Below are 15,477 nucleotides of genomic sequence, written 5' to 3' on the forward strand. Positions count from 1 at the left end.
CTGGAAGGGAAGACTGGGAATGACACTATGGAGGAAATTTCACCTCAATATATTGTAGACTGGAGGTAAAAGAGGCAATTTAAAATTAATCTCTCTAGATAATTTTGAAATAGAACATCCAAGAATCACTAGCATATTCAAATCTTCATTTAGAAAGTTTTAAGGCTGGATCAGGGAGTTGTGGGCTGCTTTGAAGTTCCTGCAACATCAAAGCCAGGAATTGTGACCTATCACTCTTCCCCTTGACTCCACTTAGTGACACCTGGTAAGTGAAGGCCCACATGGGATTCTTTTCCAAGGTACTGGGGATTGAACCCAGGGGCACTCTACCACTGAGTTATATCACTAACCTTTTTAATTTTTTGAAATTTTAGGACAGGGTCTGGCTAAACTGCCCAGGCTGGCCTTAAACTTGTGATCCTCCTGCCTCAGCCTCCCAAATTGTTGGGATCACAGGCATGTGCCACCATGCCCAGCTCCATGTGGATTTCTGATGCTTTTTGAAGGCAGAACAAGCAAGTAGAGTTCAGAGTAACTTGTGTAAGGAATGAAGTAGTATGAAGAGGCAGGCTTAATAGCAGAGAGAAGGAGACAGATATGGTTTCCTCAGAGAGACCTGGCTGGTCTGACTCTGAGAACCATAGAATTTAAAAATTAGAAATTTCCAAAGGCCCCAGTTCCCCTCCCAGCTTGGTCAGTTACTCTCAAAGTGCCTGGACAAGTCAGTTAACCTTTTGCTGCTTTCCCTTCCTCTCTGTGAAGTGGAGACATGGTCCATATGAATTGTGAGAATACTCTTTAATCTTCAAGAGTCAGAAGCTAAGGAGTTCTATTGTTGGACAGAACATTAGGTACCTTTTTGTAAATGTTCATAGAAATTAAATCAAAAAGAGGACATGATTTTCTCAGGATTATGCTGTCAATGAGAGGACAAGCAGAATGGTTAGGAAAGGGAGTGGTGTGATTGGCTTTACAGAGGCCAAATTGCATATTTGGCATAATTGCTTTGCCTGTCCTTTTTTACTTCCTCCCATCCCCTTGACCTTTTTCCAATTTCTAATCTGATTCATCTTTTTCTCAGGATTCTCCTTCATAAATGACCAACTCTGAGATCCTTCAACCCATGTACAGGCCTGTACCCTACTCCCACAATTCCAGCCTCATGAGCAATCAGAGACAGGAATGATCTTAGAGATCCAGACCTTATTTTATGCTTGAATGAAATAAGACCCCAGTGTGGGGTTGCAGGCACAAGGATGGAGTTGGGGCTATGGAGTTGGTGAGCATAAGGGTAAGGCACCAGACCAGAAGTGACAGGGTCAACCCTCTCAACAGAAAAATGACACCAGCCCTTATGATTCAGGTGTCTCTGGAGTGCTGGGCAGGAATGCCCTGAAGAAGGCCAAGGAGGGGTCTCCTCCACAGACCCAGAGGAGAACGAAACTGCCATGTGCTCCCATGTGCCAACTAGCAATGGACAACCATCAATGTCCTGCTGGCTAGTGTGGTGTGGAGACCTTAAAACACTGTGTGGAACAGTAGGTGCTAAAGCTATTGAACAGGTGAATAAATCTATACAGAAAATATCAGGGAGCTGACTATTGAACCACTGCACTGTTCCAGGGAGTAAGTATCAGGGTTTTCTACATCATGACATCATAAGACGGCTTTGTGTAGCAGGAAAGGCAAATGCCTGAGATGGCAGAAATGGGTCCCTGAGAAAGCTCACAAAGTAAAGGCTATCCCCAGAGACCTCTGGATGAGTGTTTTTAAGTACTCCCATACTTCTGGATATAGGTCTCTGGCTTCTTGCTAAGTTGGGCAAATAAGGGGTTGTTTTGTGCCTTTCTCAGTAAGCCAATGAATGCTTTTCCACATGGATCCCCAGACCCATCTCATTCCTTCTACCAAGTCAGCTGCTGCTCCATGAACCATACTATTCTGGTCTGATGGATGAAATTTAAAGTAGGGCCATTTGGACAGGGAACTAGACTGGTTATTATAAGAACAGTGCTAAGAAAACTGAGCCAGTTGGGGCTTTCCTTGTACAAAGTTGTCCCTAAAGACAGATATTCCAGGCCTGTACCCTACTCCTACAATTCCAGCCTCATGAGCAATCAGAGACAGGAATGACCTTAGAGACCCAGATCTTATTTTATGCTTGAATGAAATAAGACCCCAGCTAATTAGTGGAAAGGCAGGACTGGGACAGCTCTCCTGACTCCCAGTTGCTTATTTGGCCAAAGCCCCAGTCTTCCTTTCATCATATACACATCAGTCTTGTTTCCCTTCATCCAACCCACACATTATCTCCTTTCCCTGCTCCTGTCAGTGATACCCATGGTTACTACCACAGTGCCACTTGGAACTCGGAGTTTGTCATTGACCCCAATCCAGATTGGGGTTGGGGCAGCAATAAGTAAGATGCTAACATGGTAAAAGTGGAAGAATAAGATGGCTGCTCCCCAGAAACCAAGAATTGGGCACATTACCCCAGGGCTTTAGAAAATCATTTCCCACAGGCCAACTAATTTCTCCACCTTATTTATTTATTGGTACTAGGGATTGAGTGAAGGATGCTTCATCACTGAACTACATGCCCAACTTCTTGTTTTTTACTTTCACATAGGGTCTTGCTAAGTTGCTGAGATTGGCCTTGAACTCGCAATGCTCCTGCCTCAACCTCCCCAGTTACTGGGATTACAGGGGTGCACCACCATGCCTGGATGTTATATACCCACATCATCTATATCTTATATCCCCCATATCAATATCTGTCACATATTTCCCCCAAAATGGGGACCTCCATTTGGATTTCTTGGTCTGTCTGTCTGGCACCTTTCTCAGAAGTGGGCTGGAGGTAGCCTGAAAAGACTTGTTTTCCTTTAATATCACTAGAATCAAGACTCTCCAAGGAAGTGAAAACAGACAAGTAGGAAGGAGAAAAATGTGCAGAGATGCCAAAGTCCATAAAGGCAGATGGCGAAAAAGAAAGGGAAAGAGTGAGCATAAGAAATAACAGGGGAAGGAAGGATGGGGTGGAACAGCACAAATGAGAGAAAAGGAGCTTCAGAGGAACAAAACAGAAGGCCAAAATGGGAGGGGGCTGGGAGAAAGAAAAAAATAATATAAGGCATTAAAAGGACAGCTGCTGAAAAAGGAAGCAGTGACGCCACTTTGTAGAAGTCAGAACGCCCTGTTCCTCTCTAGAACTTCAAAATAAGCACCTTGCTGGGATGGAGCTTCCCAGCCTCTGAAACAGTCATAAATTTCATCAGGCTCATGGGCCTGCCAGAAAAGTTGGTTTCTTAGTCTCACCTTTTGCTGGGGCGAGCACTTCTCTGCCTTCTGCTGCGCTCTGGCAGGCTTGCTCCCTGGCTCTGGAGGTGCAGCAAAAAGGTGAGGTACTGCCCTCAGCGCAGCCCTCAGGATGCCCTGAGGAGCAGGGGCAGCCGCCCAGCGGCAAGAGGGGGTGTGGCCACGCTGCACTCTCTCATAGGCTGGCCAGGGCTCCTTGGCCTCCGAGGCTGCTCTAGGGAGGAACTGGGCACGTGTTTCTAATTGTGGAAAATCTGCCTGGGTTTGGCTGGTCTAACCTCATCCGTTTCCAGATCTAGGAGGTAACCGGTGGCTGCTGCCAAAAGGGATTGATAGGCAAAGAAAACACCGAGCCTCTGAGTTCTAATGCACACAACCAGAGGCACTGATAAGGTTTTAATTTGGCCCACGCAAATGGCAGGTCGGATGGAGCTATCTTTCCTTCACAAAGACCTCAGGGAGGCCTGGGGGCAAATGGGGTAGGGGCGGTGAGACAGAGTTAGCTGCCTAGAACCCTCCCAGATTCCCTCCCAGATTCCCTCCCTTCTCCACCGCACACCCACCCTCCCCCACCAAGACATTGTTCATATGGGGAGAAAGGCCAAATTATAGTCTTCAGGCACCCTGCCTACCTAAAACAAAGGTTCCTATTATGTAATATAACTTGACTATTGAAGTTATACATGTAAATAACTGGACTGCTGAAAGATAAAAACATCAAAACAAAGAAATAGCAAGCAAAAAAAAAAAAAAAAAAATCAAAGCAGCTTTCTTCATAAATTACGCTTTGATCCCAGTGTCTTTAAAGTACACAGTGGTGAGTTTGGTTTTGAAATAGATCTTGCCTACCACAGTAGAGTTAACGTTTTCCCTTCTTCAGCCCTGTTCATCTGGAAGCACTGACATTTCAGAAATATCAGAAACTCCTATAAGGAAGAAAAGGTGTTCTGAGCCTTCCCTCCAGAAGGGCCTCTCTCAAGCAAGCAGAGGAGGAGGGGTCAGAGAAAAAGGCCCAGAATCACACAGCTTTTCCTGGATTCTATTAGCTAAGCTCTGGCCCCCTGCTGTCCCACCCCCTCCCTACTTCCCCTTCCTTCTTATCCTGCTCCCCTCATTGCCAGCTGCTTAACCTGGAGTTTCTGCTGAATCACCAGCCAGCACTTAGTGGAGCCAAGAAGCCTGAACACCCAGCTCAGCGTTTTCCAAGAGCTGAGTAGTTCTCCCTTCGGCTAAACATGGCTCCTGAGCTTCTGGTGTCCGGGAGAAGAGAAAAAAATGAAGATACCCAGAAAGTCAGATTTGCCATGCTGGGCCACCTGGCAGAGCCTCATTTTAATCCTACTCATTATTTTTCCAGCCTGGACCTGAAAAACTTCTGTTATTTCATCTACTATTGCCCCAAACACAAGGTGGATGGAGTGGTTCCTTTGACTCTGCACTGCTCAGCAGGGTTTGCCTGACTGTCCATCATATTAAGTCTTAGCATATGGGTCCTAGGACATCTGGTGGGTTCTTGGATTGGAAGGCTGGTGGACTTTGTTAATGTTCATTGAAGTCTGTAAACCTTTGTGACCTAGATCACAAAGATAGGGGACAGATGAGAATAATAGGAACATGAAGTTAAGGGAATAATTCTATAAAATGGACTTTCTGTGCTGACCCCCACATGCTTTCTTTTCCAAAAAAGCAAATTTACCTGCAGCCCTGCCTGGTTTAAATGGACAAGCTGTGTCACATTGCTCAACAAACTACCTGTTATCTGCAGGAGAAATGCAGGCCTGAAATAATATTGATAATAGTAACCCAAATTACCCTGAAAGGCAAGACTTTTGTGACCCTTTTCACAGATTAAATCCTGAAACTCAGGGAGATAAGGATAATTCCTCCTAACCATAAAATCTAAGAATTTATGGTTAAGGCCCGTGCAGTGGCGCATGCCTGTAATCCCAGAGGCTTGGGAGGCGGAGGCAGGACAAAGACAAAGATAGCCTAAGCAACTCAGTGAGGAGCTAAGCAACTCAGTGAGACCCTGTCTCTAATAAAATACAAAATAGGGCTGGGATGTGGCTAGGTGGTCAAGTGCCCCTGAGTTCAATCCCAGGTACCAAAAAAAAAAAAAAAAGAATTTATGTTTAAGAATCGAATTAGAACCAGTCAGCATGGGTCAAGGTGATCTCAAGTTGTCATGGCAGTAAACTTGACAGTCTCATATCAACTTGTTGTCAATCAAAAGTCAAGAGGTGGACCTAGGTGGGACTCCTGAAAACTTCTTTAGGATCCCCCTAAAACTGGAATGTAGGAGAAGCACACTGTTTCTCTCCTCTCTTGAGAGGACCCACTCTCTCCCTTGGAGTGTCCCCCTTCCCATTTCCTATCCATTCAATAAACTCATGCTTGTTACTCTGAGTGACTGTCTGAAATCTTTCTGACTTGATGGCAAGAATTGTAATTTGAGGGTAGGGGTTTTTACGCTGCCTCAGTTTCTGGGAAGGCCCCAGCCCTGAATTAACAAAGTTCTCAAAATGATTCAGTGATAACCCAATCCTGAAGACAGTTAGCGCTCAACCTTGTTAAACTCTGAAAACAAACCTTGCCCTTTCTTCTTTTCCTCAAAGCTCCCAGTACCACTGGTCCTCCTTCTACTCCTATAAGTCTTCTGATTTTGTATTTGTGAGTAAATGATATAAATTTGGTGTATCATATTAACCCTTAAAAGTTCAGCAGACACGATTAATGGATAACTTAAAAAAACAACAACAACAAAAAAATACACAAGCATAAGCTTCCCTGGGAAAAACAAAGTGATCCTTGAAAGTCAGCAATAAAAAGGGCAGAGGAGAATATAAGTTTCTTGGCTGCTACCAGAAAGGAAGCAAGTTGGTACCACACCTGGTAGAATGTTAACTCCTGAAAAACTTCCAGTTTGGGGGGACCTCAGTTCACTTTATTGTTTCCCCATGCAGGGGTGGAGATGATCCCACAAGTCCCCCCTCTCTCGTTTCCCAATTTCCAAGGCATGGCCTATGTAGGCATGCCCTTTGAATAGCAAAACTTTGGACCAAGAGTAAAATATGGAGACTAGGAGAGATACTACAGGGATTCACGAAAGAGGAGGTGATGTGAGATGAAGCAAACTGAAACTGAAAAGATTCTGACTTCTGGGATAGCCAGTGGAGGGCAAAAGCCTGCTGAGAACACACAGGACTGAAACCAGTGGAACAAAACAGAAGGCCAAAATGGGAGGGGGCAGAACTGTCCAACACTAATGGCTCTCTAGGGGAGAAGACCTTCATAAAACTCTTGAATTCTTTGTGATATATGCAGTTGCTTACTATGATGTATAAATTATAAAGCACTGTACAAGTTGTTTTTTTCATTAGAGCTTAAGACTGAGTCCCTATTACAGAAGCGTAATATGAGGTTAACAGAGATACCTTCATTTCCAGGGCTATTAGAACTAGGAGGCCTGTGGGGGAGGGAGGTGAAATGGCACTAAAGAATGTGTAGTTTTAGGGCTGAGGTTGTAGCTCAGTTGTGGAGCACTTGCCTAGCACATATGAGACACTGGGTTCAATCCTAGCAAAATAATAAAATAAAGATATTGTGTCCATCTACCACTTTAAAAAAAAAAAAAAAAAAGAATGTGTAGTTTTGCCGATTGTAGTAGTGCATGCCTGTAATCCTAGAGGCTCAGGAGGCTAAGGTAGGAGGATCCCAAGTTCAAAGCCAGCCTCAGCAAAAAGTGAGGCGCTAAGCAACTCAGTGAAACCCTGTCTCTAAATAAAATACAAAATAGGGCGGGCGATGTGGCTCAGTGAACAAGTGCCCATGAACTCAATCCCTGGTACCAAAAAAAAAAAAAAAAATGTAGTTTACTCTACCATTATAAACATGAAGTTCAAAGGCATAGGGGTTGCCTCTTGGCATTAGATCTTAAGTGTTGGAGTGAATGGGAAGGGTGGCAAAGACAGAGGGGCCAACTTAACCAAACTAAACCATACCCATGAAAAAACATTAACAAAAAGAACAAATTTTTTAAAAGACATTAAAATATGATCTAGTATTATCCTTGATTTATTGCACATGTATCCTCAACAAAATGCACCATCCTTGACTCCTTTACCCTTAGTCACCAAGTCTTGCCAATTCTATTTCCTAAATACCTAAAGACATCTATTTCTCTCAATTCCTACTGCCCCATCCCTGAGTCACATCATTGTCATCTCTATCCTATATTCCTGTAACTGCACTGTAATGTTTTCTTGCTCTGACATTTCTCCCTGGACAATCCATCCTGTACCCTTGCAGCATGATTCTTTTAAAATAGAAATATGATAATGTCACTCCTCTGGTTGAAAACCTTCGATTCAGCTGGGTGCTGTGGTGCATGCCTGTAATCCCAGCAGTTTAGAGAGGCTCAGGCAGGTGGATTGCAAGTTCAAAGCCAGCCTCAGCAATTTAGTGAGACTCTGTCTCTAAATAAATATATATATTTTTAAAAGGGTGGGGGATTTGGCTCAGTGGTTAGGTGTCCCTGAGTTCAATCCTCAATAAAAACTTCTTTGCTCTTGGGGTAAAGTCCAACCTCTTAAGCATGGCCCAAAAGGCCCTTCACAATGAGGTTCCCATGTCTGCCACATTTTCTACCTCCTAATCTATTCTGTGGTGTATTGAACTACCTGAAGTCCCCCTGAAAGGGCTATGTCCTCAGACCTTGTCATTGTTAATCCCTCCTGAGAGAACATTCTCTCGGCCTGATCTCACTCTCCCTTCCCCTCCATGTTGGACAGTTTGCCTCACTATCTCCAAATGGTCTTTCGGCCTAAACTTATATGTTCCTTTCTCCAACATTTTCTTCCACCCTGGTTCCCTACTTCTATTTCTCTTTCAGCTAACTCTCTAGATATTGTCCTCTTGGGAAACTTACCACTTCAAAACTGAAATTTTCTATCTACTTGTTGGAATTATGCACTGGGCTGTGAGTTCCTAAGTATAGGAACTGAGTATTCCCATGCCTAGCACAGTGCCCGGGTTATAACAGGCACTCAGACATTTGAGAATGATTGAACGATTCTGTATCCCCTGGGGTACCTATAAAAGACACACAAGTAGACTCAGTAAAGAGTTGTTAAGAGAGATGACTTCATTTTCTACTGCTGCTGCTTCAAATGAGGGGTTTTGCTTGCTGCTGTATCCCCTGTGCCCAAAACAGTATCTAGTATATCACGGGCATTTGATAAACATGACCAAGAGTTCCCATCCCTTTATAAGTTTCACTGCTTTAGAGCAGGCTTTTGAATAGGATCCAGGGGTAATGCCCCGAGCAAGACTTCTAACCAAAGACCTGTCCGGTTCCCCTCAGGGCCATGGGAGAACCTGGAAGGCAGAGGTAGAAAACATTTAACTGTACATCATGAGCGCTGAATACAGTTAAGCTGAAACATTCCAGACAAACTAGATTCTTCCTCCTTGGTGGTCAAACAATTCAACATGCTCAGCTGATTGTACTCCTAAAATCTTCTGGTGTACATGCTAGCTACTTGGGAGGCAGAGGCAAGAGAATCACAAGTTCTACACTAGCCTCAGCAATTTAGTGAGACCCTGTCTCAAAATAAAAAAGAGCAAGAAGATGAGAAATTTAGCGAGGCCCTAAGCAACTTAATGAGACCTTGTCTCAAAATATTAAAAAGGGGCTAGAAATGTACCTCAATGGTAGAGTGACATCAGTCCCCAGTACAAAAAAAAAAAAAATTGTAACCGCTGTAGCTTAGACAAATACTTAGCCTGTTTTTCCTCCTGGTTTCAGGTTTCAATTCTGAGCCTAATCATGTTTACTCCACTGCTCAAATTCTTCAGTGATTCATTGGATAAATCTGCTTTCTCTTGATTTTTGTTTGTTTGTTTGTGGGTTTTGTTGTTGTTGTTGTTTGTTTTGTTTTTGCAGCACTGGGGATTGAACCCCTGAGTGGCTTGGCCACCGAGCATCTCCAGCCCTTATTGATTTGAGACAGGGTCTCCCTAAATTGCTGAGGCTGGCCTTAAACTTGTGATCCTCTTGCCTCAGCTGCCTGAGTATAGTTGTGTGCCAGAGCATCTGGCAAAGTCTGCTTTCTTGGGCATGACATATAGGATCCTTCAAGATCTGACTTCTTCTTACCTGTTCAATGTCATTTTCTATCACTCTCTTAGGCTCCACCCACATAAAGCTACTTGCTTTTCTCCAATAGGCTGTTTCTCTTTTGATCCCAAGTCTTACCTGAGCCCTTCCTCTTTCTGGCTGTCCCCTACTTTCTGCCCATCTGAAGCCTTTCTTTAGTTCAATCTGAGAACCTTCCCTAGCACTCGCCTCCCAATTTCTTTCTTTCTTTTTTTTTTTAAAGAGAGAGAGAGAGAGAGAGAGAGAATTTTTTAATATTTATTTTTCAGTTCTTGGCAGACACAACATCTTTGTTTGTATGTGGTGCTGAGGATCGAACCCAGGCCGCACGCATGCCAGGCCAGCACGCTACCGCTTGAGTCACATCCCCAGCCCAGCCTCCCAGTTTCAAAGCTCTCTCTGTGTTGCATTTTTTTTTTTTAATTTTTTTTTAAAATATTTATTTATTTTTAGTTATCGGCAGACACAACATCTTTGTTGGTATGTGGTGCTGAGGATCGAACCCGGGCCGCACGCATGCCAGGTGAGCGCGCTACCGCTTGAGCCACATCCCCAGCCCTGTGTTGCATTTTTAAAATCACATTTTATTGTTATTGTTTGTTTCTTTTTGATTGTTTTGTATTGTCATTAATTTGTTGGTATGCCAGTCACTAGGCTTTAATCTTTTCCAAGACCATATAAATCATACCTTATCTCCACTACATGTTCAATACGATGCATAACTGATGAGCTTTCTGGTTTATTTTTTCTATGGAAATCCACTTCCAGAATAATTTTAGTCTTAATGTATTATAAAAATGAAAAATGAGCTGGGCGTGGTGGCACACACCTGTAATCCCAGCAGCTAGGAGGCTGAGGCAGGAAGATCACAAATTCAAAGCCAGCCTCAGTAAAAGCAAGGCAATAAGCGACTCAGTGAGACCCTGTAACTAAGTAAAAAACAAAACAGAGATGGGGATATGGCTTGGTAGTTGAGTGCCCCTGAGTACAAAAAAAAAAAAAAAAAAAAGAAAAGAAAAGAAAAATGCAGTGCTAGCTGAATTAACCCTTGAGTAAAACTTAAGAGATTTTCCATATACTTAGGTTTTAAATGCTGGCTAGTTAGAAGATATTTAGAGAAAAAAGGGGTCTTAGATAAATGGGAATCAAATCTAGACCAGTCTGTATTTGTCGGAATTCCTACATACAAGATTGATCAGACACACCCAGAGAAGTCTTTGGGGACTAGAGAAGGACAAGAAGGCAGTGGCACCCAGGTATCTGAGGCAACATGTTTAATGTTTGGGATGAGAAGTCTGAGGCTAGAGAATATGAAGGCTCAAGGGATGATGAACTGAGGTTAAGGGATTAGAAGCGAGGAAAGACTGTAGAACCCTCAATGCCAAGGGATTAATTTACAGGAGATTTACAAAACAACTGACAACATCCTGCTCCAGGCAGCTGGAGTCTTTGTAGAGGAATTGTAGAGAGCAACTCAGGGTTAGAAGAAATAAAGGAAGTTTTTTCCTTTCCAAATAGCTCAAGAAAGAAGTAGAAATCTGAAGCCCTAGAAAAAAGTAGCCTCTTAGGAATCTCAGTAGAAAGATAGAAAACAAGATAAGCATTTTTTCCCTTGTGAAATGCATGCAGGTTATTCTTTTCTGGAAGGAGAAGGAATTTCTTTAGGGCAAGACTTACAGGGAGAACAGGGGGCATTAATGAAAGGGGCCAGGCAGGAAGTCCCAAGGGGGAAAGACAGATCCCAAAGGAAAGCCTGCGATTAGGAAGTAAGATGCACAGATCTGGACTGGGGCAGGGGAATGGCTCAGTGGTAAAGCGTGCTTCCCTAGAATGGGCCTGGGTTCCATCCCCAGCACTGAGAGAAGAAGAAGGAAAAGAAAGGAAAGGGAAGGAAGGAAACAAATAGCAACTATTGTTTCAAACTCAGCTCCTACACTGAACTCCAACAGATCAGGGTTAAAGTCAAAATGAAGTCATTTATAATAAAGTTCCATCCTACCAAACTGAAAGTAGACTGTTTATCTGACCTGCTGAGAATCAGGATTAGGGAGATAACAGTCAAATTGTCCAAAAAAGTCAGATTCAACTGATATGATAAGGAAGTTCTCTTTGCTTTAATCCTTACACAAAGAAGTAATTTGAAATAAGCTGATGATAATTAGATAGTTATTTTCTTTTTATTCTCTCTGTCCCCACCTTATAAGGACAGTAACTTGAAATGCCTAATTGGCTTTTGGGGTTTTGTTTCTGCTTTCTTCAAGTCCTTCTTTGTCTATAAAATCAACTTCTTGCCTGACTTGGTGGCGCACACCTATGATCCCAGAGGTTTGGGAGGCTGGGACAAGAGAATCTCAAGTTCAAAGACAGCCTTAGTAACTGCGAGGTGCTAAGCAACTCAGTGAGACCATGTCTCTAAATAAAATACACAATAGGGCTGGGGATGTGACTCAGTGGTCGAGTACCCTAGGGTTCAGTCACTGGTACAAAAAAAAAAAAAAAAAAAAAATCATCAAATTCTTTTGCTTGGACCATTGGAATGCTTATTCTCTTTTATGGAATGAATTGTTGCCCAATTGTACAATGAATAATAAAGCCAAGGGCTGGGGGTTCAGTGGTAGAGCACTTGCCTGCATGTACAAAGTCCTGGGGTTGGGGGGCGGTGAGAAAAGCCAGTCAAGAATTTTGACTGTTGCTAGCATGTTGGTGTACACCTGTAATCATGGCAACTTGGGAGCTTGAGGCAGGAGGATTGCAAGTTCAAGGCTAGCCTCAGCTACTTAGTGAGGCCCTAAGCAACTTAGTAGAGCCCTGCCTCAAAATTAAAAAATAAAAATAAAAAAAGGACTGGGAATGAGGTTTAGTGGTAAAGCACCCCTGGGTACCAAAAAGAAAATAAGACTGTTGCCCAGTGGGGTAAAGTGGACAGCATTTTAATTAGGTTTTCTAAAGTAACCAATGGGGAAAATTGGACACTGTTCTAATGAGGTAATATAAAGTAGCCAATGGGAACAAATGGTAAGGTCCTCAATCAGGTCCCATCTCTATGGGGAAGAGAATGCCTCACAACTCAACACACAAGACACTAATTCCCAGACACCAGGACCTTGAACCTCTTTCTTTTGCTCAACCCATCCCTCTCTACCTTATACAGTGTGTTACTTTGACCTTCTCCTTCAACAAATCTGTACTTTGCCTGTTACTTCTGTGTGTCTTGCTCAATTCTTTGTTCAGAGACACACCTGGACCCCAACTGGACATCCCTGATAACAATACTAAGGCCACCAGACAGGGGAGGGATCCAGGTGAAGATAAGGGTAACTTTCTCTGTACAGACTCTCTTTTATGTCTGACTTGAATCTTTTACATGGAGAATATAATCATTTACTAGGGAGATAATTTTAAAAAGAAGAAAAGAGAGACAACAAGGAAATCACAAAAGGCACTGGAAACCAAGTTTTAATACCTCCCAGTCCCTTTTCCTAACTCCCTTTTTCTGCTAATATGCTTGCTCTGGAGAAGGGAGAAAGGCTTTTCATTTAATTAAAATGTAAAAATACTTTCCTTTTTTGCTGCCGGGTGGCCAGGGATATTCTGCTGACTCAGCAGTGAATAATCAGCTTTGACCTAAATAATAGAATAACTCAAAGTGGCGCTGCAGTTGCATAAGAGAGATCCAGATCTGCAGTTCCTTCTCTCTCCCTCTCCAACCACCACCACCCCCCCCCACCACCACCACCGGGCTCCCGGCTCCGGCAGCCAGTTACAGCAGGTTCTTTCCGCCTCTCCACCCCCACCATCTGGCTCATCACAACTTCATTTCTCATCTAATCGCTTCCAAAAACGGCCCCACCACAGAACTATTCTTGACCTCATCTCCTGCCTCATAGCAAAGCCCAACCCTGAGGCTTTGCCACACCCGCTTTTCCCTTCTAGGCTCTGTGCCCTGTCCTCTAGGACCTAGCTATACACCAGTGACCTCTCCACGGAGGGTGGCCCAAACCTCTCATTGCTCAGTGGATGAAGCCCATCAACAGCATGCCCAAATGAGACAGCAGAAAGCAGAATTTCCTATGTAAATACGTTCTCATCATAACCAAGCTCTTTTCAGCTTCTGCCAGTAGCAGAGCTAGGTTGAGATTCTCCAGGCTTGATTTCCAAAGAAGGCTGTACTAGGGCTCAGTGGTACGGCACTTGTCTAGCAAGTACAAGTCCCTGGGTTCAACACTAGCCCCGCAAACAAACAAACAAACAAAAATTGTACCTATTTTATGCAATTAACTTATCTGGCACCTGCTAAGAAGATAGAGTGGGTTGGAAGATGGTGGGATTGGGTGAGTCAGAGGGCTGCTGGAATAAAAAATGTTAGTGAAAAATGGCATCCACCAAGCCTTTCTGACAGCCTGGTTTTTGTTTCACTGAATCGCTTAAGAGATGATTTGAGGGACTATATAGAAGTGAGTTTAGAAAACAAGTATTCAACAAACCAGAAAACAGAACCTCTGTACATGCACTTAAAACAAATGGGAACATCAGGCCTAAAGAAGAGAAGGAAGAATTGTGTGTGTGTGTGTGTGTGTGTGTTTGTGTGAGTGTTCACATATGTGGATGTGTACAACATCCAGTGGCCTTCACAGCCACAGGAAAAGGACACCGCAAAGCATGAGAAACAGAGCTGTTCTCCATTTCCCCTAAAGGTGACATGAGGAAGAGGCTTAAGTTTAAGATTTTCTTGGGACTGGTGAGGTTAATTCAGAGGTAGAGCACTTGCCTAGCATACACAAGGTCCTGAGATGATCAATTCCCAGTATAGGACAAAAAAAAAAAAAAATCTGATTACAAAGGAGAAAAATACTTGAACACCTATTTCAAGGGCACTGAAAAATTCCTGTCTTTGGAGGACATGATTGACACTGTCAAGTTGGAGGTAATTTCCTTGCAGTTCTACTTAAAGGACAGGCCAGATAGGTTTTATTGAATCTTCGATGGTGGTAAAGAGAAAGAGAAGGATCTCCTCAGTTTTGTTATCAGCCAGTTTCTAAGTTTCTTCCTGGCTTGGTGCTAGCAGTGTCTAGGTGAGGAGTGAGCTGCAGAGGGGACTGTGTGCTATGACTTTCTGGAGTTGGATACAAGCAGGAGCACTCTATTTTTTTTTTTTTTTTTTAGTACTGAGAATTTAACCCAGGGTTGCTCTATCACTGAGTCACACACTTATTTAGTTAGTTTTCAAATAGGGTCTTGCTAAATTGTCTAGGCTGAACTGGAACTTGTGATCCTTCTGCCTCAGGCTCCAGAGGCACTGGGATCATAGGTGCGTACCACCACACCAACTTAAGCTGGAACTCTAATCTCCTGGGAGGATTGGGCCCATCCTGAGGGGAAGCCCAAGGCTACGCTACCCCAGTAGTCTTTGTGAAACTGGTCAAATCCTTGAATAACTTCCTGGATTGTCTTTTTTTTTTTTTTTTTGGTAAGGGGATTAAACCCAGGGATGCTTTACCTCTGACCTACATCTCCAGACCTTTTTATTTTTTCAAATTTTGTGACAGGGTCTTGTTAAGTTGTTTAGGGCCTTGCTAAATTGCTGAGGCTGGCCTCTATCTTGATATCCTCCTATCTCAGCTTCCCTAGTGGCTGGGATTATAGGCGTGTGCTGCCACACCAGGTCTCAAAGATCTTTCCTTTGGTGTTGGGGATTGAACACAGGACCTGTGTCTGCCAGTAAGCTAAATCAGCAACCCAAGGGTTCTTGATTTCTAGGAGGAGGGCAAGGGTGGCCTCTTGCCTGAGACACTTCAGCAGCATCAGCAAGAAAAAGGAAGCTGTCTGTGTGCATAAGACACAGAAACAGCAGTGACCAGCACTCATGTGCTTCCCTTTCCTCCCTCTGTTAGCTTGTCTGATGGCAAAACCGGCAACTTTTCCTGCATTCCCACGCCCTCCATCCTCCCCTTCCCCAGCTGTGGATCCAGCTAAGAACCAAGGATGTAGTGGCCTTGCAGCTT

General features: G+C 43.5%; 1 protein-coding gene across 2 annotated transcripts in view; it reads right to left on the reverse strand.

Annotated features, from left to right (window-relative positions):
- The window catches only part of Slc7a8 (solute carrier family 7 member 8), a 57,914-nt gene that overhangs the window by 21,521 nt on the left and 20,916 nt on the right, over positions 1 to 15,477 (reverse strand). The window contains exon 1 of one of the 2 annotated variants that reach the window (XM_076850001.2): positions 3,319 to 3,413. The exons of the other annotated variant lie outside the window; for it this stretch is intronic. The gene's annotated coding sequence lies outside the window, so the exon portion shown is untranslated. Of the gene's footprint in view, positions 1 to 3,318; positions 3,414 to 15,477 lie in introns of those variants that run through there. 2 annotated transcript variants of the gene reach the window in all.

Source organism: Callospermophilus lateralis, chromosome 3 (genome assembly GCF_048772815.1).
Source record: "Callospermophilus lateralis isolate mCalLat2 chromosome 3, mCalLat2.hap1, whole genome shotgun sequence".
Classification (NCBI taxonomy): Eukaryota; Metazoa; Chordata; class Mammalia; order Rodentia; family Sciuridae; genus Callospermophilus; species Callospermophilus lateralis.